The sequence below is a fragment of the Mustela nivalis genome (assembly GCF_964662115.1).
Source record: "Mustela nivalis genome assembly, chromosome: 7".
In the NCBI taxonomy this organism is placed as follows: domain Eukaryota; kingdom Metazoa; phylum Chordata; class Mammalia; order Carnivora; family Mustelidae; genus Mustela; species Mustela nivalis.
In genome coordinates, this window is record NC_139026.1 from 109262793 (window position 1) to 109290375 (window position 27583).

At 39.8% G+C, this 27583-nt stretch overlaps 1 long non-coding RNA gene across 1 annotated transcript; it reads right to left on the bottom strand.

The window, feature by feature from the left end:
- LOC309868366 lies at positions 1-27583 on the bottom strand. Its single transcript, XR_014313658.1, has 3 exons — positions 27322-27583; positions 769-875; positions 1-561 (listed from the first exon to the last, which is right to left on the bottom strand). It is a non-coding gene; the product is annotated as an uncharacterized lncRNA (long non-coding RNA).

Below are 27583 nucleotides of genomic sequence, written 5' to 3' on the forward strand. Positions count from 1 at the left end.
TTTATTTATTTTCAATTTTTATTTTATTTTATTTAAATTCAAAGAACTAATTCAGGGTATAGTGTATTATTACGTACAGTGCATTTCTGAGGTAGAGTTCAGTTGCACAGCAAACCCAGGGCTTATTCCACAATGGCCCTCCTTGATGCCCATCACTCAGTCACCCCATCCCTCCACCCTGTTTTGTTTTTCTCCTTGGGTCTTAGTTTTTTAATCCCCCAGTGCTTTCCTGCAGCAGTTTCTATTTGTGATAGAAGAGCTGTGGGAGAGCCCAGGAAATAGCGGGCCACACCTCTGTCTCCACAAATGGGGGAGAGAGATTCAACGAAGAAGATGAAGAGGCTGTGTGTGTGTGAAACCTTTGAAGGCTGCACAAAAGCAGATTTTCAATTGTGCACGCAGCTGTACTATCTGTATTTCTCTCGATAGCTTTCTCTAGGGCTTGGAAATCATGACTTCACGCTGATAGCCAGATTCTAATTCCAGTGGACGCCATTAAAGTTCATTCTTGTTTTCTCTGACAGTGAGAAACCTGGCTCCAAGGAGGAGTATTTTAAGGAGCTGAAAAGAAGAAAAAAGAAGCAATAGGTTGACATGATCTTTGCTTCCCACATGCCAGCCTCTCTGCAGTCCCTTTAAGGGCAGAGGTCAGACGAGGACAGAGGCAGTGTAAGCAGACCAGCTTGGCCATGGGACACCCCCAGATTATAAGAAGTCCCAGAAGTGTTAGTGCCTCAGACTGATTTAGGACACCCTATAAATACACACCAGGGCAGAGTTGAGTCCAAGCCAGCTGGAACCTCTGTTTATATCAAAGCTCCAGGGTTCACCTGGATTATCTCTGGGTGACTTCAGTTGCTGATCTCATTTTAGACCTAGGAATATGAGGTATGATTAATTTTGGTATTTGGAGAAAATGGGAAGGGAGGAGGGAAGGAGAAAGAAGAGAAAGCAATAAATGTATCATCACTTCAAAGCATTCGTAAAGATGGATAAAGTTGACCACATACAGAATATCCATGGGACAAAAATAATAAGGCAAATCAGAACATCAGAAAATCAGGCAGTAAACTGGGAAAATCTTTGTAGTGTACACCACGAGAAAGAGCTAATTTTCATGTGCACATGCAAAGAACACTTGGAAGTCAGTAAGACCATTTAACCGAAAGAAAAGTGGGCAAAGGACCTTAAAAAAATCATAAAAGAAGAAATATGCAAGGCTTTCAAACCATGAAAAAGTGATCAGCCTCCTTTTCAGCAAAAGAAATGCAAATTCAAGTTAGAAGAGAGAATTTTTCGCCTAATCGATGAGTAAAGATGCATGATTTCGGTAAAATACTGTGTGAGAGAGGATGTGGAGAAACAGGTGCTCCATGTATTGTTACTGGGAGTACAAGTTGGTACCACTTCTTTGGAACAATCTATTAAAATGAAAAATGCACATATCCTTTGCTCCAGTGAACCCCCCTTTACAGAATTATCCTAAGCATACCCTCATGTGTCTGTACAAAGATGTATGCACAAAAAACTTCCCGCATCATTATTTGAGGAGGAAAAGTCTGAAAGAACCTGAATGCTTGTCTATAGTGGGAATGAATATCACACATGGCTATTATGTAAATTGAAAAATTACACAAAATGGTTCTTAGACATATATACCTGTTTGCATGTGAAAGTATACAAGCTTATTGAAAGGATATAACAAATTTATGATAGTGCTTACCCCGGGGGATGGAGAGGAGGAAACAGGATTGGCTGTGAAGGTCATAGAATTTTTTCTGTTGGTCATAGAATATTTCAATTTTTCTGAAACATTTTATTTCATTTATGTAAGAAAAAAAGAAACAGTTATGACTAAATGTTCTCACCAGCTCTGAAACTTCCTGTATTATACTCTCACTTTTCTGTGTTTTTCCATGAGGCACGATACAGATCAAGGGGTATAAGGTGATATCTTTTGTATAAAAGAGGTGCCCGTGTGCTTGTTTACATGGGATTGTCTCTGGAAAGACAGACAAGGTGGCAGTGGCTGACCGCTGGCAAGGGGAACAAGGAAGCCTGTCAGGGGTGGGAGGGAGATTTATTTTTCACAGCACATTCCAACTGTGTTCATAGTTAACCCTGTGAATGTGCTACTTACTAATTATAAGGAGCAAACAAACAAAAAGCCTGTGTTAAGAGCCAGTGGTACTTAGGAAGATAAGCATGGCCTGCCCTCCAGGTCTGGAGTCACCTCGCATTACCAAAGGAAGGAAGGGCTTCTCTGGGTTCCCCTGAGGTCTTTTGCCTGAGGAGAGAGTCAGGGGTGCACACCCTCCCATCTTCCTGGGGAGCCAGCCTGAAAACCAGGGGCTGCCATTAACACAGCCAGTACGTACTGGACAAAGCAGGCAAAAAACACTGAAAAATGTCCAATATGGTAAAGATATGTATATTTTAGGGTGGTGAGACGGAAGCCCCGTGGCCAGACCAACTATCAGGTGGCTATCCTGTTTTCAAGTCAGAGTCCTCAGCAAGAAAAACAAACAAACAAACAAACAAACAAACAACCCAATCCATGGAAAAGAAGCCATACAAATTTAAGGGCAAATACGGATGACCCTTAAAGCCTTTATGCTAAGTGAAAGACACCCATCAAAGAAGGACAGTTGCGGTGTGGTTCCACTTCTGTGAGGGATCTAGAGGAGTCGGAGTAGTCTCCAGAGAGAGTAGAGTGGGGATGGCGAGGGATGGGGTGGGGGTGGGGGGCGGGGAACTCACGTTTAATGGGGACAGAGTTTCAGTTGGGGCTGAAAAAGTTCTGAAGATGGATGGTGGTGATGGAGGCACTGCAATGGGAAGATACTTACACTTAAAAATAATTAAAACGATAAATTTTATGTTACGCATATTTTACACAATTAAGAAAGAAAGTTGCCTACCTAGCTGACAGACAATCCTAAAACCTTGAACTAGTCATTTATTTATTTTTTTAAAAGATTTTATTTATTTATTTGACAGAGAGATCACAAGTAGGCAGAGAGGCTGGGAGAAGAGGGAAAAGCAGACTCCCCGCTGAGCAGAGAGCCAGATGCTGGGCTGGATCCTAGGACCCTGAGATCACCCCGGGACCCTGGGATCATGACCTGAGCTGAAGGCAGAGGCTTAACCCACTGAGCCACCCAGGCACCCCCTAACTAATCATTTAAAGGTGGCAGTGCTTACCCAGTCTTGTTATTGCCTCCTGATCTTTAACCAAGCCCTCCTTTATTTTTTCCCTATAAATTTTCTGAGGACAGTGTGAGATACCACTTTGACACTCATACATAAACAGGGGAACCTGTTTGCTATTAACATAACAATGTATCTAGAACCAACAATGTATGTATAACCAAACTAAGCAAGCATGGCTCTTGAGTGATGAAGGCAGTGAATCTTACTTAGATTTCCTTTACAGAGGGAGGAAACATCCAAAAAATCCATTTCTGTTTTCTGTGATGGCCAAGAGAGGAGAAAATTTGCAGTTGTGAGAATAACCCTGCCCCCTCCCCCCAATCCTTCCACACAAAGCCACCCCTTGCTAACATTCCCAGGAAGATGAGATTTCACTGCTCTTTCTGACTTTTTCTCCAGTGTCCTAGCTGACTTTCTTTCCACAGACAGTGTCATCATCTGGGTGAGAGAGCCTATCTCCAGCTCTGGGCTTTAGGGAGAGGCCTGGTCTCTGGAGTCTGAACAGAATTAGGGCAGAGGGAGTCTGGTATGTGGAAGAGATATTGCTATCTACTTATGCCAGCCAGATGCTGGTTTTGTAACTTTGGGTAGCCATGACCCAATCCCTACTTGCCCTAATGCCCACTTTATTCTGCTTTTGAAATAACAGTCTGAGTGAGAAACAAGGTGTCTGGTGGCGTGTCACCCTATATGGCATCTACCAATGAGAGGACCCAACCCGTGTGCCCAGCCCAGGTCTGTGCTCTGGACTCTGAACTTTCCACTCGGCACCCTGGGGTCAGCGCATGGAAACACAGCCTACTGGCATGGAAATGTAACCTCCATAACCGAGACTCCGCCCAGGGAGAAACCGAAACACCCATCATGCATTGGCAAATCTACCTAAATCTAATGAAAATATTCCTCATCAGCCTTGACCCTTGCCTGAAAAGAACTTTTGTTTCACTTGGGGTTTATTTGTCTGGCAAATAGGAGCTCTGGCTCCAGGAGCAGGACTGGGAGAAAGAGACGACTGCAGCAATTGTACCTCAAATGATCTCTGCTTAGTTGTCAGAAACAGCACAAGCTTTGGCTCTCCCAGACCAAAGAACCCCTCAGTACATCGTATTTTTTTTCTGGTGTGAGAAAAAACAGGGCTCTCTCCACAGCCTTATAAACCTGCAAACATTCAGGCCACAGGTGATCCTTGGTTTCTTCCACACTCCCATCTGACTCTCTTTTTGGAAAAACACGGAGAGGCAAGTGCTAATATCACATCCTTTTCTTTTCTTTCTTTTTTAAAAGATTTTTTAAAAAATTTATTATTTGACAGAGAGAGAGGGATCACAAGTAGGCGGAGAGGCAGGCGGGGGGGAGGGGGAAGCAGGCACCCCACCGAACAGAGTGTCCAACGTGGGACTCGATCCCAGGACCCTAAGACCACAACATGAGTCGAAGGCAGAGGCTCAACATACTGAGCCATCCAGGCAGGTACCCTTTCTTTTCTTTTTTTTTTTTTTTTATATTTAAGATTTTATTTATTTATTTGACAGATAGAGCATACAAGCAGGGGGAGCAGCATAGGAAGAGGGAGAAGCTGGCACCCTGCCAAGTAGGGACCCCGAAGTGAAGTGGGGCTTCATCCCAAGACTCCGGGATCATGTCCTGAGCTGAAGGCAGCCGCCCAACCAACTGAGCCAACCAGGCACCCTCACATCCCTTTTTGAGGGATTGAGCCTCTTACCAGGCTTTCTGCTCAGGGGGGAGCCTGCTTCCCTCTATCTTTGCCTGCTTCTCTGCCTACTTGTGATCTCTGTCTGTCAAATAAATAAAATCTCTTTTTAAAAAGATTTTAAAAATCTCTTTTTAAAAAGAGATTTTATTTATTTATTTGACAGAGAGAGAGATCACAAGTAGGCAGAGAGGCAGGCAGAGAGAGAGGGGGGAAGCAGGCTTCTTGCTGAGCAATGAGCCCGATGCAGGGCTCGATCCCAGGACCCTGAGATCAAGACCTGAGCGGAAGGCAAAGGCTTAACCCACTGAGCCTCCTAGGCGCCCCAAATAAATAAAATATTAAAAAAAAAAAAGAAAATGAGATGGTTTACAACTCATTTGAAACTTGTTACATTTCTCACTTCAACTAAGTTATATATTTTTTTCAATATGAAGTTGTTGGGGTGTTATCAGATGCTGTCCAGTAGAATGTTGTGAGTCACACGTCTATACTAGACATCTGGCCAAAGGTTGGCCAGTGTATTTACACCTGCAATTACAGTGCTCATTGTACCCTGTGGTCCTCACTGGTACCAATGTCTTAATCTGGAAGATGGAGAAGTAGAACTTTTCCCTGAGATTCAAATATACTTACTTTTTCACCTTTAAAAAACCCCCAGCATTTTGGGATGCTTGGGTGGCTCAGTCAGTTAAGCGTCTGCCTTTGGCCGGTCATGATCTCAGGGTCCTGGAATCAACCCCCACATGGGGCTCCCTGCCCAGTACCTGCTTCTCCCTCTGTCTCTACCCCTCTCCCTGCTCTCTCTCTCAAATAACTAAATAAAATCTTTAAAATGAATAAATAAATAAAAATAAAAACCCAGCATTTTAATTTCACCAGTACCGCTAAACATGTATTGTTTTTCCTCCCATTGGCTCCTCAAGCTGGATACTCCTGGAGTTTCTTGTCTCTCCCAGGCCCATTCCTGTCCACAACAGGGATGGGAAATACACAAAGGCCTCAGTCCCATTGTTGTAACTCTGATTACAGCCCCGGGGTCTGCTGTTCCCTTCCTAGTTTTTTACATTGGTGCCATAGGTCTGGGTTTTTACTTGATTTCCCTGTGTAGCCTTCTAGTTTCCTATTGAGATTGAAGACTACAGTGTTTATGTCTTCCCAATATTGGTTCCTTTAGGCACCCCTCTAAAGTTTAAGTGATCCTGGTGAAGCTATGGAGGCTGACACCATCTCCTTCCTACTCCCCAGATAATAAAGCGTGGGTGTGTGGCCTCGGCTGGCCAGTCAGAGGAGTCTATCTTCCCTGGCTCTAATGGTTGGTTCAGGAATAGGTAGAACCCATGCCAGCCCAAACAGAGCCCATATTATACTTTTTTTCTTTTTCTTTTCTTTTCTTTATTTATTTTAAAGATTTTATTTGTTTATTTGACAGACAGAGATCACAAGTAGGCAGAGAAGCAGGCAGAGAGAGAGAGGAGGAAGTAGGCTCCCTGCTGAGCAGAGAGCCCGATGTGGGGCTGGATCCCAGGACCCTGGGATCATGACCTGAGCAGAAGGCAGAGCTTTAACCCACTGAGTCACCCAGGTGCCTCTATACTTTTTTTTCCTAATGAAAGTTACTTGGAAAGATTTTCTCTGTCCATTAGGACTGCCAAGCTTGGGAGACAGGAGCAGCTAACAGCCATCTTGCCTTTGGCCACAGAGCTAGAAGCAGGGAAAGACAAGCAGGGACAAGGAAATTATGGTGGATTGGATTATTGCTTCTAACTCTTTATGCTTAATTTGAAATTATATATAGAGATTTATCTATCAATATATCATCTATTTGTCCAGCTGTCTCTCTCTCTCTAATCTTTTGCAATTTGACTTTGCAGTGCCTCCCACTAGAGTAAATGGAATTTACATCCATGTTCATTGACTTTGGACTTAGTCATATGACTAATCTGAGACCATGAAGATTAACACCTATGTTTTCTCCTAAGAACTTTATCTGTTTAGCCCTGACATTCAAGTCTTTGATCCATTTTGTGTTAATTTTTTAAAAAATTGTTGTTAAAAAAATAAATATTTTATTCATTCATTTGACAGATAGAGGGAGAGCATAAACAGGCAGAGTGGCAGGCAGAAGGAGATAGAGAAACAGGCTCTCCACCAAGCAGGGAGCCGGACAGGATCATGACCTGAGCTGAAGGCAGCTTCCTAACTGTCTGAGCCACCCAGGCACCTCAGCTGTGTTAATTTTTATATGGTATGAGGTAGGGGTCTAAATTCATGATTTTGAATATGGCTATCTGTTGCCTGAGCACTGTTTGTTGAATTCTTTCTCCAATGAATGGTCTTGGCGCCCTTGTCAGGAATCAACTGACCATAGATATATGGACTTATTTCTGGACAAATTATTCTATTCCATTGATATATATGTCTATTCTTATGTCAATATCATGTTGTATTGATTATTGTAGGTTTGAAGTAAGTTTTGAAGTTGAGAAGTATGAGCCCTTTGACTATTCTTTTTCAAGATTGTTTTGGCAATTCCATGTCCCTTGCTTTTTCGTGTGGTTTTAGGATCAGTTTTCTATTTCTGCAAAAAGGTAGCTGGAATTCATAAATCTGATTCAAATCAACTCCTCAATAAGGCCTTGTTTAACTTGGTCATTGTATCTCCAACATCCAGCACAGGGCTGGACCCAAAGTAGATTCTCAATATTTTGTGCATGAATTTAAAAAAGGGTAGTTTTAAAAAGCAGTAATAGAGGGGCGCCTGGGTGGCTCAGTGGGTTAAGCCGCTGCCTTCAGCTCAGGTCATGATCTCAGGGTCCTGGGATCGAGTCCCGCATTGGGCTCTCTGCTCAGCAGGGAGCCTGCTTCCTCCTCTCTCTCTCTGCCTGCCTCTCTGCCTATTTGTGATCTCTCTCTGTCAAATAAATAAATAAAATCTTAAAAAAAAAAAAAAAAAGGCAGTAATAGAGTGCCTGGATAGCTCAGTCAGTTAAGTGTCTGCCTTTGGCTCTAGTCATGACCCCAGGGTCCTGGGATCAAGCCCCACATTGGGCTTCCTGCTTGGTGGGGCCCTGCTTCTCCCTCTCCTTCTGCCCATGACCCCCTTACTTATGTGCTCTGTAAAATGAATAAATAAAAATCTTTTAAAATTTTTTTTAAAAAACTGGCAATAATGTACCTAAGCCATGATATGGAACATTATTACACCTCAAAAGCCACTTGTATGCCACTCCCTGATCAAACTTCCTCATCATTTCTTTTTTCTTTTCTTTTTTTTAAAGATTTTTATTTATTTATTTGAGAGAGAGACGGTGAGAGAGAGCATGAGCAAGGAGAAGGTCAGAGAGAGAAGCAGACTCCCGTGGAGCTGAGAGCCCGATGCAGGACTCCATTCGTGGACTCCGGGATCATGACCTGAGCCAAAGGCAGTCGTCCAACCAACTGAGCTACCCAGGCATCCCCCGCATCATTTCTTTCCTTTTTTTTTTTTTAAAGCTGACTCTGTGTCTATCCCAAAATAGTACATTAGTTATTTTTGCCTATTTTTAAACTTTTATATCAGTGAAATCATATTGTATATATTTTACTGTGACTTGCTTATTTCAAAACACATTATATTTTGCAATTCACTTATGCTAACGTAGTTTTTAAAAACTGAAGTATAGTAGACATACATCACATTAGTTTTCAGGTGTACAACATGATCTGACATTTGTAATGTATTGCAAAATGATCACCATGATGTCTAGTTACCATCTGCAAAATAATCTTTTGCTGTAACTGGTCTATTCAGACTTTCTCTTTCTTCGTGAATCAGTATTGGAAGACTCTATGTTTTTAGCAATTTATTTTTTTCTAGATTGTCAAATTTGTTCGCATATAATTGTTCACAACAGTCTCTTATGATCTCTTGTATTTCTTTTAGATGCAAAATGTGACATCAAAAACAGAAAGTTACAGAGAGATGTAAAAATGTAGTGTTAGGGGGCGCCTGGGTGGCTCAGTGGGTTAAAGCCTCTGCCTTCGGCTCAGGTCATGATTCCAGGGTTCTGGGATCGAACCCTGCATCAGGCTGTCCGCTCCGCGGAGAGCCTGCTTCCTCCTCTCTCCCTTTCTACCTGCCTTTCTGCCTACTTGTGATCTCTGTCTGTCAAATAAATAAATAAAATCTTTAAAAAAAAATGTAGTGTTAGAATGCATTCAAATTTGTTATCAGCTAAAAATAGACCTCAGTTTGCTATCACAATTTACATATTTTTATTTTGTACATCCCTTAACTAATTACTGTGGTTGTAGTTATTTTTGCTACTTTAAAAAAATATATTTTATTTATTTGACAGACAACACAAGTAGGTGGAGAGGCAGGCAGAGAGAGAGGGAGAAGCAGGCTCTCCGCTGAGCAGAGAGCCCAATGTGGGGCTTGATCCCAGGACCCTGAGATCATGACCTGAGCCGAAGGCAGAGGCTTAACCCACTGAACCACCCAGGCACCCCTATTTTGCTACTTTTGCTTTTTAACCTTCATACTAGCTTTATAAGTGATTAACTCACTACCTTTACTACATATTTGCCATTGAGATTTTTACTCTCATATGTTTTCTTCTTACTAATTTGTACCCTCTCCCCCAACATTTTTTTTTTTTTTTTTCCTAAAGCAAGCAATTCCTCTAACATTTCTTGGAGAGCCAATTTACTGGTGACAAACTAGTCCTTTAACTTTTGTTTGTCCGGAAAGCTCTTTATGTCTCCTTTAATTCTGAATGATAACCTCACCAAATAGTGTGCTCCAGGTTGGAAATTTTTCCCCTTCAGTACTTTGAATATATCGTGACACTCTCTTCTGGCCTGAAGCTTTCTTTTACATAATGATTTGTTTTTCTCTTGCTGTTTTTAAGATTTTCTCTTCATCTTGACATTTTAATTATAATGTGTCTTGGCATGGGTCTCTCCAGGTTTATCTTTTTCTCAAGTCTTTGGCCTCCCTGCATCTGGATGTCTTTTTCCTTCTCCAGGTTAGGGAAGTTTTCAACCATTATTTTTTCAAATAAACTTTCTGCTCCTTTTACCTCTCTCTTCTCCTTGGGAGACCCCTCGAATGCAGATGTTATTCTGTGATGTTGTCTCACAAAAAATTATTTTTTCTTTTTGCTGCTCTGATTGGGTGAGTTCCACTTCCCTCTCTTCCAGCTCACTGATTCTTTCTTCTGCTTCATCGAGTCTACTGTTGAACCTCACTAGTGTATTTTTTCAGTGCAGTTATTATATTCTTTAGTTATTTAACTTCTGTTTGGTACTTTTTATATTTCCTATCTCTTTTCTCTTTGTTGAAGTTCTTGCTGTATTCCTCCATTCTCCTGAGTTCAGTGAGCATGTTTATGACCATTATCTTGAACTCTTTATCAGGTATGACACTTACATTAGTTTCTTTTCTTTTTTGTTTAAAGACTTTATTTTTATTTATTTGACAGAGAAAGAGCATAAGCAGGGAGAACAGCAGCAGAGGGAGAGGGAGAAGCAGACTCCCGCTTAACAAGAAGTCTGATTCGGGGCTCAATCCCAGGCCTCTGGGATCATGACCTGAGCCGAAGGCCATTCCTTAATCAACTGGGTCACCCAAGTGACCCCTTATCTTTGTTTCATTGAAGTTTTTCCTCCCTTGGGTTTTAGCTTGTTCTTTTGTTTAGGACATACCCCTATCTCCTTATTTTGCTTGACTCTTTTTCTATGCATTAAGTGAAACAGCTATCTCTGGTGTTGAAAGAGTAGCCTTTTGTAGGAAAGAAAGCTTATCATTTAGCTGACCTTAGCTCTTGGTTGTTTCTCAAACTTTAGTGATTGTCTAAGTAACCTGATTTATTCCTGATAGGTCCCAGTTACTGAGAGACTTCCAGTTCCAGAAAGAAGGGTCTCAGTCCCTAATTTCAGGCTGATTGGAAAGTAGACCCTCAGGCAGCAGCTTTTAAGGTAAATACGTTCCTGTGGTACCATAATTGAACAACTCTGCTGGCCTACTGGCCAGGTAATCTGGAGGTTTCTCCATGGAGATAGTTATAAAAAATTGGGGCTCCAGATGAGTCTTTTCTAAGAGGTATCAGAAAGCTTTAGTGAGGCCAAAGGGAAGTGCAAAGATGGCACCCCCTAGGCTATGTTCATTCCCAGAGAACATCTCTGTAGCCTCCGGATGTGTGGCAAACCTGAAATGTGCCCCTCAGGTTGAAGTTCCAGTAAAAATAAATAGGTGTTTTTCATAGAAGGACTGGAGATGTGTTTTGGTCTGATATCTATGAAGTGCCCTGGGGGGCGATAGCCTGCCAAGAATTGTGTCTTCAATTATCTCAGAACTGTGAGGCCCAGAAACACAATCCTCCCTGGCCACCAAAGCCAGACAATCAAGGGGCTTCCCTTATGTGGGCTACACATACCTGCTGGCTCTGGCATGGCTGTGAAGGTGGTATGGGAGTGGAGTGTACCCACCAGTGCTAGCGGGTTAGAGGGACAGTGCAAAAATGTTGCCTGCCTGTGCCTCCATTCCTGGAGAGTTTTAAGAGGACAGGTCCACCCAACATATAACTAAAGATAAGCAAATAAATCTACTACACATACAGTCTTAGAACTTTTCAAACTGGTACTTTCATTCTGGGTCCCAAAATGAGTGAGACTGCATACAAGCCTTTCATGAGTAGAAGCTCTATTCCCTGTAGTCCTATGCTTCTTTTGTATATAAGCCCTATTGGTTTTCAAAGCTAGACATTTTGGGGTCTCATTTCTCTAGGACAGATCCCAAGGCTTGAGGTGCCTAATGGGAGGCACAAACCCTTCACTCCTCAGGGAGAATCTCTATATTTGTGAGATCCCTCCTGATGGTGAGTCACTTCAGAGACCATGTCTCTGCCCCTCCTACCTGTCTCCATGTGGCCTTTTTATCTGTTGTGGAGGAGGTGCCCAGCTGTCTTTCAGACCTTTGTTGGAGGGAGTTATTTCATATGTAGTTGCAGATTTGTGTGGTCATGGGAATAATTGAGTTCAGGATCTTCCTAGCCCACTTTCTTGAAATTCCTCCTCCTTGTAGCTCTTGTTTATTCATTAATTTCCACAGTTTATTCTATTATGTAAATGTACAGGATCTTATTTATCCATTTGGGTTGTTCCAAGGTTTTTGCTATAATGACACATGATGCTAGATATTCCTGTATGTCTTTTAGTTACACATATAAGAGTTACTATACTTAGCAATGAAATTTCTGGGTCATAGGATATTTGTATATTAAACTATACTTAGTAATCCAAGCTGTTCTCCAAAGTGGTCATATAACTTTACACTCCCACCTTAAGTAGGTGAGAATTCTCACCATCGTCTTTTACATTTTATTCCTTCCTTCTGGATTCAGTATCCTTCTCCCTGAAGAATACACTTTAGTTGTTGGTTTTTGGTTTTTTTTGTTTATTTCCAGAGAAAATCTGCAAATGCTAAGCTGTCCTGGTCTTTATTTTATTGATAATGTTTTTGTTTTACCTGCACTCTGAATGAGAATTTATCTGAACATAGAATTCTATATAGACAGTGATTTTTATTTTTCTCTCATCATTTAAAAAATATTATCCCATCATCCTTGGGCCGTTATTGTTCCATCTGCTTGTAATTCCTGTCTTTTGTCTCAGGTACAGTTTAAGATCTTTGTGATACCTACAACTTTGGCTTGATATGTCTAGGTGTGCATTTCTTTCTTTCTTTTTTTTTTTTTTTTAGAGATTTAAAAAATTTATTTATTTGACAGAGGGAGACACAGAGATCACGAGTAGGCATAGAGGAAGGCAGAGAAAGAGAGGGAAGCAGGCTCCCTACTGAGCAGAGAGCCCGATGGGGGGCTCGATCCCATGACCCTGAGATCATGACCTGAGCCAAAGGCAGAGGTTTAACCCACTGAGCCACCTAGGTGCTCCTAAGTGTGCCTTTCTTTTTATTTATTTCACTTGGCACTTGTTTTGATCCTTGAATTAGAGGATTCATAGCTTTCATTAATTCTGAGAAATGACCAGTGAGTAATTTCTGAGTTTTGACTCTTTCTCCATTTTCTCCCTTTTCTCCTTTTTTAATTTTTATTTATTTTTTTTTAAAAAGATTTTATTTATTTATTTGTCATAGAGAGTGAGCACAGGCAGACAGAGTGGCAGGCAGAGACAGAGGGAGAAGCAGGCTCCCCGCTTCGCAAGGAGCCTGATGCGGGATTCGATCCCAAGACGCTGGGATCATGACCTGAATCGAAGGCAGCCGCTTAATGACTAAGCCACCCAGGCGTTCCATCTCCTTTTTTTAAATTTAAATTTTAATCTTTTTATTTATTTTCTAAAAGTTTTTATTTTAATTTCCCAGTGCTCATTGCAACAAGTGCTCTCCTTAATCCATATTCCCTATTTTGCCCAATCCCCACCTCCTTCCCCTCTGGTAACCATCAGTTTGTTCTCTTGGTTTGTCTCTCTTTTTTCCCCCCTATGATCTTTTGTTTTTGTTCATTCTTCTTTTTTTTTTTAAGGTCTTATTTGTTTATTTGAGAGAGAGAGAGCATGAGCTGGGACAGGGACAGAGGGAGAGGGACAAGCAGTGTCCCCACTGAGCTGGGAACCCAACACAGGGCTTGATCTCAGGACCCTGAGATCATGATTGGAGACAAAGTCAGATGCTTAACCAATTAAGACATCTAGGCACTGTGGTTTTTTGTTTGTTTGTTTGTTTTGTTTTTTCTTAAATTCTACATAGGAGTAAAATTGTGTGGTATTTGTCTTTCTCTGACTGATTTATTTCTCTTAGTTTTATACTCTCTAGCTCCATCTGTGTCATTGCAAATGGCAAGATTTCATTCTTTTTTATGGCTGAATAATATTCTTCTTTTTCTTCTTTTTTATTTTTTAAAGATTTCATCCACTTCTCTGACAGAGAATGAGATCACAAGTAGGCAGAGAGGCAGAGACAGAGAGAGGAGGGAAGCAGGCTCCACCCTGAACAGAGAGCCTGATGCGGGGCTCAATCCCAGGACCCTGAGATCATGACCCGAGCCGAAGACAGAGGCTTAACCCACTGAGCCACCCAGGCGTCCCGATATTCTGTTATCTATATATATCTCGCATCTTTATCCATTCATCTATTCACAAACACCTGGGATGCTTCCATAGTTTGACTATTGTACATAATACTGCAATAAACATAGGGGTGAATGTATCCCTTTGAATTAATGTTTTTGTATTTTTTGGATAAATACCCAATAGTGTGATTGCTGGATCATAGGGCAGTCCTATTCTTAACTTTTTGAGGAAACTCCATACTATTTTCCACAATAGTTGTACCAGTTTACATTCCCACCAATAGTGCAAGAGGGATCTCCTTTCTCCACATTCCTGTCAACACCTGTTGTTTCTTGTGTCGTTGATTTTAACCATTCTGAGAGGTATGAAGTGATATATCATTGTAGCTTTTTTTTTTAAGATTTTATTTTTAAGTAGTTTCTACACCCAAAGTGGGACTCGAACTCACAACCCTGAGACCAAGAGTCACGTTCTCCCCCGACTGAGCCAACCGGGCACCCCTCATTGTAGTTTTGATTTGCATTTCTCTGATGATAAGTGATGAGCATCTTTTCACGTGTCTGTTGGCCATTTGTATGTTTTCTTTGGAAAAATGTCTATTCATGTCTTCTGTCCATTTCTTAATTAGATTATTTGTTTTGGGGGGTGTTGTGTTTTACATGTTTTTTATATATTTTGGATTCTAACCCTTTTTTTTTTTTGATATGTCATTTGCAAGTATCTTCTCCCATTTTAAAGGTTGCCTTTTAGTTTTGTTGATTGTTTCCTTCCCTATGCAGAGCTTTTTATTTTGCTATAGTCTCAATAGTCCCTTACCGTTTTTGTTTCCCTTGCCTTGGAGGCCTATCTAGAAAAAAGTTGCTAAGGCTAGTGTCAGAGAAATTACAGTCTGTGCTCTCTTTGAAAATATTTGTGTTTTGAGGTCTTCACATTGAGGTGTTTAATCCATTTTGAATTCATTTTTGTGTATGGTATAAAAAAATGGTTGTTTCATTCTTTTGCATGTTGCTGTCCAGTTTTCTCAATGCCATTTGTTGAAGAGATATTCTTTTTCCCATTGGATATTCTTTCCTGCCTTGTTGAAGATTAATTGACCATAAAATTATAGCTTCATTTCTTGGTTTTCTATTCTGTTCCATTGATCTATGTGTCTGTGCTTGTGACAGTATCATACTGTTGATTACTTCAGCTTTGTAATATACCTTGAAGTCTGGAATTGTGAGCCTTCAGCTTTTTTCTCTTTTCCAAGATTGCTTTGGCTATTCAGGGCCTTTTGTGGTTCTATATAAAGTTTAGTATTGTTTGTTCTTGTTCTGTGAAAAATGCTGTTGGTATTTTGATAAGGATTACATTAAATGTGTAGCTTGCTTTGGGTATTATAGGCATTTTAACAATATTTGTTCTTCCAAGCCATGAACATGGGATATTTTTCCATTTCTTTGTGCCATCTTCAATTTCTTTTATCAGTGCTTTATAGTTTTCAGAGTACAGGTCTTTGTTTAGGTTTATTCTTAGGTCTATTATTATTTTTGGTGCAGTTGTAAATGGAATTCTTTTATTTTTACCAAAACATTTTTACAAAAAAATTATTTATTTATTTATTTATTTATTTATTTATTTATTTAACATAAGTAGGGGGAAGGCCAGAGGAAGAGGGAGAAAGAATTTCAGGTGGACTCCACACTGAGCTTGATCTCATGACCCTGGGATCATGATGTCAGCCAAAGCCAAGAGCTGGACATTTAACCAACTGAGCCACCCAGGTGTCCCTTGGGATCTTGGGATTGTTTTCTTAATTTGTCTTTCTACTGCTTCATTACTGGTGTATAGAAATGCAACAGACTTCTGTAGATTGATTTTGTACCCTGTGACTTTATTGAATTTATTTTTCAGTTCTAGTAGTTTTTAGATGGAGTCTTTGGGATTTGCAAATAGTGAAAATTTTACTTCTTCCTTACCAATCTGGATGCCTTTTATTTCTTTTTGTTTTCTGATTGCTGTGGCTTCTAGTACTATGTTGAATAACTATGGCGAGAGTGGACATCCTTGTCTTGTTCCTGACTTTAGGAGAAAGGCTCTCAGTTTTTCCCCACCAATGATGTTGTTAGCTGTGGGTTTTTCCTATATGGTCTTTATTATGTTTAGGTATGTTACCTCCAAACCTACTTTTTGGGGATTTTTACCATGAATGGATGTTGTACTTTGCCAACTGTTTTTCCTGCATCTATTGAAATAATCCTATGATTCAAATCCTTTCTCTTATTGATGTGATGTATCACATTGTTTGATTTGCAAATATTGAACCACGCTTGGCAATCCAGGCATAAGTCCACTTGATTGTGGTGAATGATTTTTTTAATGTGTCATTGGATTTTGTTTGCTAGCATTTTGTTGAGGACTGTTGCATCTATGTTCATCAGAGATATTGGCCTGTATTTTTCTTTTTTTGTTGTGTCCTTATTTGGCTCTGGTTTCAGGGTAATGCTGGCCTCATAGAATGATTTTGGAAGTTTTCCTTCTTTTTCCTATTTTTTGGAGTAGTTTGAGGAGAGTAAGTATTAACTCTTCTTTACATATTTGGTAGAATTCACCTGTGAAGCCATCTGTCCCTGAACTTATGTTTGTTGGGAATTTTTGGGGGGGGGATTTTTAAATTACTGATTTCTCAATTTCTTTGCTGGTAATTGATCAGTTCAAATTTTTTATTTCTTCCTTTTCATTTTAGTAGTTTATATGTTCTAGGAATTTATCCATTTTGTCTAGGTTGTCCAATTTGTTAGCATATAGTTTTTCATAGCAGTCTCTTATAATTGTTTGTACTTCTGTGCTGTTGGTTGTTAGTTCTCCTCTCGCATTTGTGGTTTTATTCACTTTGTGTCTTTTCTGTTTTTTCCTTGTCTTGTCTCTTTTTTTCTTGTCTTTTCTCTTTTTTTCTTGTGATTTTATTTACTTTTGTCTTTGTCTTTTTTCCTCTTTTTTCTGTTTTTTCCATTTGCATGATAATAGAAGTCCTGTAAGTGGTTTATGGGTCCCGTATCAGACTCCTTGCTCAGCAGGGAGTTTGCTTCTTCCTCTCCCTCTGACTGCTGCTTCCCCTGATTGTGCTTGTTCGCTCTCTCTCTCTCTGTTTTTCTCTGACAAATAAATAATAAATTTGTTGAGGCTTATCTTGTGGCCCTAAATGTGATCTGTTCTGGAGAATGTTCCATGTGCACTTGAAAAGAATATGTATTCTGGTGTTTTAAGATGGAATGTTCTGAATGTATCTGTTAAATCCATCTTGTCTACTGTGTCATTCAAAAACCTTTGTTTCCTTGTTGATTTTCTGTTTGGATGATCTGTAGGTGAAGGGTTAATGACCCCTACTACTATTGTATTGTTATCAATTAGTCCCTTAAGTTTCTTGTTAACTCTTTTATGTATTTGGGTATACCCATGTTGTGTGCATAAATATTTACAATTGCTGTATCTTGTTGGATTGTCCCCTTTATAATTATATAGTGTCCTTCTTTGTCTCCTGTTACAGCTTTTTGTTTTAAAGTTTACCTTGGTATAAGTATTGCTATTTTTGCTTTCTTGTGACATCTATTTGCATGATAAATTTTCTCTATTCCTTCTCTATCAATCTGCAGGTATCTTTGGTAGGTAGCATATAGATGGGGCTTGTTTTTCAACCATTCTGTTATCCTATGTCTTTTTTTTTAAATTTATTTTATTTTATTTTTTAAAAATTTTTATTTTTTATAAACATATATTTTTATCCCCAGGGGTACAGGTCTGTGAATCACCAGGTTTACACACTTCACAGCACTCACCAAAGCACATACCCTCCCCAATGTCCATAATCCCACCCCCTTCTCCCAAACCCCCTCCCCCCAGCAACCCTCAGTTTGTTTTGTGAGATTAAGAGTCACTTATGGTTTGTCTCCCTCCCAATCCCATCTTGTTTCATTGATTCTTCTCCTACCCACTTAAGCCCCCATGTTGCATCACCACTTCCTCATATCAGGGAGATCATATGATAGTTGTCTTTCTCTGCTTGACTTATTTCACTAAGCATGATATGCTCTAGTTCCATCCATGTTGTCGCAAATGGCAAGATTTCATTTCTTTTGATGGCTGCATAGTATTCCATTGTGTATATATACCACATCTTCTTGATCCATTCATCTGTTGATGGACATCTAGGTTCTTTCCATTATCCTATGTCTTTTGATTAGAGCATCTAGTCCACTTATATTCAAAGTAATTATTGACAGATATGTATTTATTGCTGTTTTATTCCTTGTTCTGTGGTTGTTTCTGAAAGTTTTTCTTTTTTTTTTTAAGATTTTATTTATTTATTTGACAGAGAGAAATCACAAGTAGATGGAGAGGCAGGCAGAGAGAGAGAGAGAGGGAAGCAGGCTCCCGCCGAGCAGAGAGCCCAATGCGGGACTCGATCCCAGGACCCTGAGATCATGACCTGAGCCGAAGGCAGCGGCTTAACCCACTGAGCCACCCAGGCACCCCTGAAAGTTTTTCTTGATCCTTTCCTGTTCTTCTCCTTCATGGTTTGCTGGTTTTCTTTAGTGGTATATTTGAATTTTTTCTCTTCGTTCTTTGCATATCTATTAATAGTTATTGGTTTATAGTTATAATTTGGTTTATATATAATATCTTCTGCATATAGCAGTCTGTATTAAACTGATGGTCATTTAAGTTTAAGATTTTATTTATTTATTTGATAGACAGAGATCGCAAGTGGGCACAGAGACAGGCAGATACAGAGGAGGAAGCAGGCTCATGCTGAGCAGAGAGCCTGATGCATGGCTTGATCCCTGATGCATGGGATCATGACCTGAGCCGAAGGCAGAGGCTCTAACCCACTGAGCCACCCAGGCTCCCCTGTGGTCATTTGTGTTTGAGCCAATTTTTACTCCTCTTCTCCCCATGTTTTAGGTATATGATATCATATTGTACATCCTCTAATTTTGTGACTTCCTTGGCTTGTTTTTCACAGAAATATTCATTTTTTACTGCTTTTTTTTGTTTCCTACCTTCATACTGTCACTTTTGGCCTTTCCTTTCCGCTCAAGAGTCCCCTTTAGTATTTCTTGCGGGGCTAGTGTAGTGTTCATAAACTCCTTTGGTTTTTGTTTGGGAAATTATCTCTCCTCCTTTTCTGAATAATAGCCTTGCTGGATAGAATATTCTTGACTACAGGGTTTTCCCTTTCAGCACTTTGAATATATCATGCCAGTCCTGGCTTGGAAAGGACTGTCTTCTTTTATCTTGTAGCTTTTAATACTTTTAAAAATCACTATATTTTGCCATTTTTAAAAAAGATTTCATTTATTTATTTGAAGGAGACAATGATAAAGAGCATGAGAGTGCAGAGGTCAGAGGGAGAAGTAGACTCCCTGTGGAGCTGGGAGCCCAATGTGGGGCTCGATCCCAGGACTCCGGGATCATGACCTGAGCTGAAGGCAGTTGTTGCCTAACCAACTGAGCCACCCAGGTGCCCTATATTTTGCCATTTTAATTACAATATTTATTGGTGTGGATCTGCTTTGATTGATTTTTTTGAAGGTTCTCTGTGACTCTTGGATCTGGGTATTTATTTCTTAGCCCAGATTAGGAAAGTTTACAACTATTATGTCTTCAAATAAATTCTCTGCCTGCTTTTCTCTCTCTCTTCTTCTTCTTCTTCTTCTGGGACTCCTATAATACAAATGTTATTACATAAGTCTCATTTGCATAATTTCTTTTTTTCCTCTTTTATCCACTTAATTACTTTCCATTACTCTGTCTTCTAGGTCATTGATTTGTTCCTCTGTTTCTTCCAGCCTGATGTTTATTCCATCAAGTGTGTTTCTTGCTTCATATATTTATTTTTTTAAAGATTTTTATTTATTTATTTGAAAGACAGAGATCACAAGCAGGGAGAGAGGCAGGCAGGGGTGGAGGGAAGCAGACTCCCCGCCGAGCAGAGAGCCTGACATGGGGCTTGATCCCAGGATCCTGGATCATGACCTGAGCTGAAGGCAGAAGCTTTAATTCACTTAGACTCCCAGGCGCCCCCCCTCGTTTCATTTATTGAGTCTGTTGTCTCTACTATGTTATTCCTTATTTCTGTATTAAAGTTCTCATTCGGGGTGCCTGGGTGGCTCAGTGGGTTAAAGCCTCTGCCTTTGGCTCAGGTCATTTTCCCAGGTTCCTGGGATCGAGCCCCACATGGGGCTTTCTGCTCAGCAGGGAGCTTGCTTCCTCCTCTCTCTCTGTCTGCTTCTTTGCCTACTTGTGATCTACATCTGTCAAATAAATAAATAAAATCTTAAAAAAAAAATAAAGTTCTCACTCATGTCCTCCACTCTAATCAATTCCAGTGAATATCCTTATGATGATCGTTGTAAATTCTCCATCAGGGATGTTACTTACATCTGTTTTGCCTAGATCTCTGGTCATGGCCTTGTCCTGCTCTTTCGACAAATTCCTCTGTCTTCTCTTTTTGTCTCTCTTTGCCTATTTCTCTGTGTTAGGAAAGTCAGCTATGTCTCCTGTTCCTGAGGGTAATGGCTTTATGAAGAAGACGTTCTGTAGTTTCCTGCAGCATAGCGTCCTCTGTTCTCCAGGGCCCGTCACTTCCAGGAACATCTCCAACATGTGGTACATGTGATCTGCTGTTGTGTCCTGGCCACTTTAACCTGGCCAGTTGTCTGTAGAGGCTCTCTTTGCCTGTTGTGGGCAGTGTTTGGTCTCTGGCCTGAATGTGGTGAGTCTTAACTATGCGTGCTCTGGTCTGCTTGTAAAATGAGACTCATCACCTCCACCACCAGAACCAAGGCCTCAAATAACTCTTGGGTCAGGAGACACGGTGTTGGGAAGGGTTTGGGCTGGTCTTCTTGGAGAGGGGCCCACTGCATTGGGAATGAGGTAAGTGTAACTGAAAAGGGTGGTTCTTCTGAAGTGTCTGTGGGGGTGGGGTTTGTTGTAAGCAAGTGAGGTAGTGAGTGTGGGTGCTGTGCTGATTCCTACAGGTGGCTCTGGGGTTATGCTGGGTGGTGAGGGAAGGAAATGGCACCAACTATCTTTTTGTTTCTGAAGAGGTCTCTCCATGTATGCTGCCTCTCTGGGATATGCTCCAAGATGAGCAACTACATCACTACTGTGTGCCCCAGGCATTCTTTAGGTCACGGTTTCCATGCTGTATGTCCATGAGTTCTTTGCTTGTCTTCTCTCCGAGAGAAGCCCCAATGGCCTGTGAGCTCTCCTAGAGCCAAGCATACTGACCTTATGAACTCCAGGCTTTAAGCCCCACTGGCTCTAAGAACTCACAAAATGTGGGTCCTTTCACTTTACAAGCCAATTGTTATGGGGATTTGTTTTTCCATGTGCTACCCTGTGTGCTAGTTTGTTTCTTTATGTGTTTCTCTAATTACTAGCTTTTGTTCATCATGTGACAACTTGCATTTCATGTATTTCACATTTTTGGTGTATTTGTTCCATGGTGCCTTTTAAATTCATACCCTTGATGCCTAGCATGGTTTTTATTACATAACAAATATTCAACAAATCTTGTTAAATAAATGATTGAATGAGTGAATGCTATTATAAAGAAGTTGAGGGGCACCTGCTTAGCTCAGTTGGTAGAACATGTGACTCTTGATCTCTGGGTTGTGAGTTCCAGCCCCACATTAGGTGTAAAGATTACTTAATTGATTAAAAAGAAATCTTAAAACACAGAAGGTGAATGATATTTTGGAATCACATTTATGACACTACTAAACAACATTAGGTTACCTTTATCCTTCTTTTCTCCCTTTGCTTTTCTCTATCAACATTTATTGAGTTCTCAGTTCAGGTAAGCACCTGTACATGCTGGAAATTACAAGGATTTATTCTTTCATCTTGAAATAGTTTGACAATTGATGATAAGCTTTAAAGTTTGTTATTTAAAAATACCCAGTTCTTGTATTTGATGACATGGTAAAAGTGTAAGGCTATAGATTTATTGTTGCTCTGAGTCTACACTTCACAGAGCCATTAGATTTTAAAAATATTTTTGTTTTTGATAGTGACAGCTATTTTACAATTTTAAGTGACTAGTGTCTAGAGTAGTCATTTTTAGCTTGAGACTGAGTCATAAAGGTAAATGTATGGTCTTGAAGGAACAAAGGCAGTCCTATGGCAGTTTGTAAATATGTGGTGTATGTATTTATTTTTCTGAAGGATATAGACTCTCAAAGGAGTCCATAAGCCCAAAAATGTTAAGAGCAATTCTGTTTGCCTTGTTTCTTTAAGTTCCCTTTTTTACACTGTCTAGTGGTTAAGTACATGGTCCCCATGTTTGAATCTTAGCTCTGTTATGTATTAGCTGTGTGACCTTAAACAAGTCACTTAATCTCTTTGTGCATCAGTTTCCTCATCTGTAAAATGGAGGTAACAATAGCACTATGTCATAGGTTAATATGCATGCATAAATAACTCAGAAAATACCTAACACATAGTATATATTCTAAGTATATAGCCACTATTATTATAATTATTACATAGATGTGGCTTGGTGATAATGATGGTGAAAATTATGATGACTTATACCTTCCCGAAGCCACTTAAGAGTGAATGAAAATGAGCAATCATAAGAAATGTTGCATAACCTGTTGCCATTCTGGGTAAAGCTAATACAGCTTTTCTCTTCTTATTCTACTTTAAGGATAGCCAGACTCTTAAGCCTGGGTAATCTGATTCAACTGCTGAGATTGAATGACAGTGACAAAAGCAGTTTGCCTCTTAGATTTAGCTGACATGTATATTGATTCTGTTTTTTTAAAGATTTTATTTATTTATTTGGACGGGAGGGGCAGAAGAAGAGGGAGAAGCAGACTCCCTCACTGAATAAGGAGCCCTTACACAGGGCTCCATCCCAGGACCTAGGTTTCATGACTTCAGCTGAAAGCAGGTGTTTAACCAACTGAGCCACCCAGGTGTCCCTAAACTGATTCTATTTTTTTAGCCCGGGATGGAATTGACTCATTGCTGTGGTTCTGTTTTTTTTACCCCATGGAATGTGCATTGTTGATGTTTTACCAGTGATAAACAATGCATGGGGAAACGGGAACCTTTAATAGCTGTCCTAATTGGTCCCAGTTCTCCCACAAAATACTGTGGCAAACTGACAAACATTTTCTTGAAGTCCCCATCTCCACCCACTGACCTTTACTGCTGAAAGGGTTAGTCAAATTAGATTAGATTAGAATTTTTTTCCAAGGTCTTCAACTTTTTCTAGCCTTCTTTTTTGTTTTTTAGGATTTTATTATTTTTTTTATTATTTTTTGCCAGAGAGAGAGAGAGAGAGAGAGAGAATTCACAAGCAGGGGGAGCAGCAGGCACAGGGAGAAGCAGATTCCCCACTGAGCAGGGAGCCTGATGTGGGACTTGATCCCAAGACTCTGGGATCACGATCTGAGCCAGAGGCAGACACTTAACTGACTGAGCCACCTAGGCATCCCAACCTTTTCTAGCTTTTAATGATCAAAGTTTTCTTTAAATAATTGAATTTTAGGATTATCTTTTTTACCTTTGTTGGGTCAATTTTGTCTCCCCTCAAATGCTTGAGAGTGATTTTTTACCCCCTGTGTATTGTTTTTGAGGTCTCTATTTTCTTGCTTCCTTGTACAAATAATTTCCAATTCCTTTAACAACTGCCCCTAGGAATTTACCTCCTGTAGTGATGGCTATTTCTCTCCATGGGCTCTACTTCTAGAAACAATCCCACTCAGGAACCCTGGATCCAAAAGTGCCAAGTAGAAATTGTGTAAAGTGGTTTTATTCAGATGCTGGGTATCTATCAGACTTAAAATACAATAGATCTATAGATAATTGCCTGAATAGTTTCAGTAGTGAAATCTTGAAGCCTAAGATCTAACCCCTATTGCATTTTTTTTTTTTTTTCAAAGTGTGGTCCATGGAGACAGGACAAGTTCCATAATTTTCAAGACCCATTATAAAATGAACACTGAAGGGAGGGTCTTTTGTTCAAAAGGTAAGAATTTCAACAGCTGCAAGAGAGCATTAAACCCAAGAGAAGAGTCCTTTTGAGCAATAGCCTGTGTCAAGACATAGGGCATGAGTCCATGAGACCAAGCCTGTGTGGAGCCAACTGTATCAGAAGCTCTGGAATCTGGTAAATCTGACATCTAGAGCCTACCAGAGAATTAATGAATTAGAATCTCTGGAGTTAGTGTTTGTGAATCATCATTCTTAACAAGCTCTCCAGTGTTAATTTTGTACAAAATTACCACAAAAAGTTGATAAATTCTCACCTATTTCTTTCATCTGCTTGGAAAAAAAATAAAAACAAATCTGTCTTTTAAAAGTATGTGGCTTGCGTGCCCTGATAGCTACCTGAGGCAACTACTTTTTGGCTTTTCTTTTTGCTTTCTTTCCTCTTCTTTTCTTTTCTTTTTCTATTTTATTCTTTTCTTTTTCTCTTTCTTCCATTTCCTCTTCTATTCTACATTTGTTTGGGTCCTGTCCGTACTATGCCAGGCATGGCTAAACTTGGATGATGACACTGAAATGAAATAACTAAACAAAGAAAATTTGAGAGGAAACGGTAAGACTTCCAGTGGTCTAGGCCCTTTTTCTGTAGGGATTGTGGTGTGTGTGTTTTTTGTTTGTTTGTTTGTTTGTTTTTTGTCAAAGCCAACTTTGCTTTTACTTCTAAAAACAAAACCAAACCAAACAAAACCAGAAAAGGAAAAAAAAATCAGAGAAACAATGCTGTGAGAACAATCCAAGTCCCACAGCCTCACCCTCAGTGACTATTTGGTCACATTTACTGGAATTCAATTCCAGATCAGTCCATTTACTCTGCAGCAAATGCCTGTCAGTTCTTGGAATTTATTTCTACAAATTGTCTCTTCACTAAATTGTAACCCCAAGGGCTCAGGAATCCTGGATAACTTCATGAGAGAATTATTATCGAATTACCTTAAACATTTGATTTTCACTTTTGAGTTTAACTGTGTATCATCAAAATAATTCAAGATTAATAAACCTCTTTATATTACTTTATAAACTTATCAAAGTTTAGCATAATAAAGGCTCTTTCCCCCCGCCCCCCTTTTTGGCTCACAGTTTTCTCTGTGTGGGTGATTGCTGGAGTAGTCACTAAGAGCAACAGATGCTGTCTTGAATTTTTGCTTAATAAAAAGCAGACAGATTTTTACTAAGAGGTGCTTCTAAATTCCTTATGAAATTACTTTCTTCTTTATTGATTTTCACATCTTTTTTCTGTTTTCCCCCTAGTATTTGTAGTTTTTTTTAAACACAGAGCTTTATTACTCTGTTTTTAAAGTAATGTAAACTTTTATGTTTCTATTTCCATTCTCAAAGCAAATGAGAGACTAAATGAAAACAATTCTTTGTAACTTTGAAATATTATGTAACCTTGATTTTTTAAAAAGAATTATTTATTTAAGAAAGAGAAAGAGATAGAGAGAGCAAGCTCACATGATTGGGAGGAGAGGCAAAGGAAGAGAATCTCAAGCAGATTCTGTACTAAACCTGGAGACCAAATTGGGGCTTGATCTCATGACCCATAAGAACATGATACCAGGAGTCAGACACTGAACTGACTGATCCTTCCAGGTGCCCCTATAACCTTGAAGTTCTTCAGAAATATTTCCTGTTTGCTTTTTATTGTCACAAAGAACTTCTATAGAAGAATGCATAAAGAACTTTTACAACTCAATAAAAAGAAGGGAAACAACTCAGTTTTAAAAATAGGCAAAAAATTGGAATGGACATATTACAAAAAATATATAAGCATGGCCAATAAACACATGAAAAAGTTTCACCATCATTTGTTGTCAGATAAAGACAAATTACAATAAGCTAATATTAACATAGCCCCTGGAACAGCTGAAATAAAAATATCTGACCAAACCAAGTGTTGGCAAGGATGTAGAGCAACTGGGAATTTCATACATGGCTGGTGAGTGTATAATATGATTCAATTATGTTGAGAAACAATTTGGAAGTTTCTTATAAACCTAAGTTTAAACATAAAGTTATCATATAACTGAATTATTTCTTTTCTAGGTATTAACCCCCCAAAGATGAAAATATATGTCTTTTCAGAGATTTATACATGAATGTTCAAAGCAGCTTCATTCATAGTGGTCAAGAACAGGAAATACTCCATAAATTCATCAATGGGGGAACAGATGAAACTGTGGTATATGCATACTGCTTAGCAATAGAAAGAAATGAACTACTGATATGTGCAATAACATGAATGAATTCTCAAAAATACTATGCTGAGGGGTGCCTGGGAGGCTCAGTTAGTTAAATGTCTGCCTTTGGTTCAGGTCATGATCCCAGATCTCCCTCTGCCTGCCGCTGCCTCCTGCTTGTGCCCGCTGTCAGATAAATAAATAAATTCTTTAAAACAAAACAAAACAAAACAAAAACATTATGCTGAGATAAAGAAGCCAGACCCAGAGGAATACATATTGCACAATTCCATTGACTTGAATTCTAGAAGAGGCAAAACTAATCTGCAGTGACAAACAGAAGATCGGTGCTTGGTTAGGGCCAGGTTTGGGAGGGGGCTACTGAACTCCAAAGGGGCATGAGGGAATTTTGAGGGGTGTTGGGAGCATCCAATATTTAATATTTCAAAGATTTTGCTCATTTATTTATTTGAGAGAGAGAAAGGCAGAGAGAGAGAGAGCATGAACAGTGGGGAGAAGGAGAAGCTGGCTTCTTGCTGAGCAGGGAGCCAAATATGGGGCCAATCCCAGGACTCTAGGATCATGACCTGAGCTGAAGGTAGATGCTTAACCAACTAAGCCACTCAGGTGCCCCTGGAAATATTCTATTTTTTGACTGAAGTGATGCTTCCATGAGTGTATATCTTTGTCAAAACTCATTTGAATTTGAAAGCTCTTGAACTCCCCTCCTCTCATGGACACACCAAGTGCATAACTACACACAGAGCAATACCTCTGAAGGAAATCCAGAAACTACCTACACATCAGGTGAATGAGGAAATACCATATCAGAATGTGTAGGAAAGGGTGATACATGCTCACCATAAATTCCATCCCCAGGAGAGAGTCCCACAATTTTGGAGGGAACTCCCAACTCCCAGTTCCTCCATGAGGAGCAAAGGATTTGGACTTCATATTTAGTACCCCAACTTTTAAGATTCCCACCTAAGGGATGGGCTTCCCAAACACCCAGCTCTGAGAGCCAATGAGGCTTGCATCCACAAGACCCATAAGAGTAGCAATCAAAGAAGCAGTTGTTAACTGGCATTCAGTACTCACCAAATGGCAGAGAGAAGGCAGAAATGTTCACGTATCTGTCTTTTCCTGAAAGGGACCCATTTGTATACTTTGAAAGCTGCTTCCTGAGGGTCAGGCTTCTAATTTAGCACACATCTAGGGGCTGTTTGTGACCTCCCTAGAGACCGAGGAAACTGGTGGACACCTCCCACACTATCTCCCTCCAGACTACTTAGTATCTCTCAAAGTATCTCTTTGAGAGACTGTACACACTGTGCTCCAGCTTTTAAAGCTGTTGCCCAAA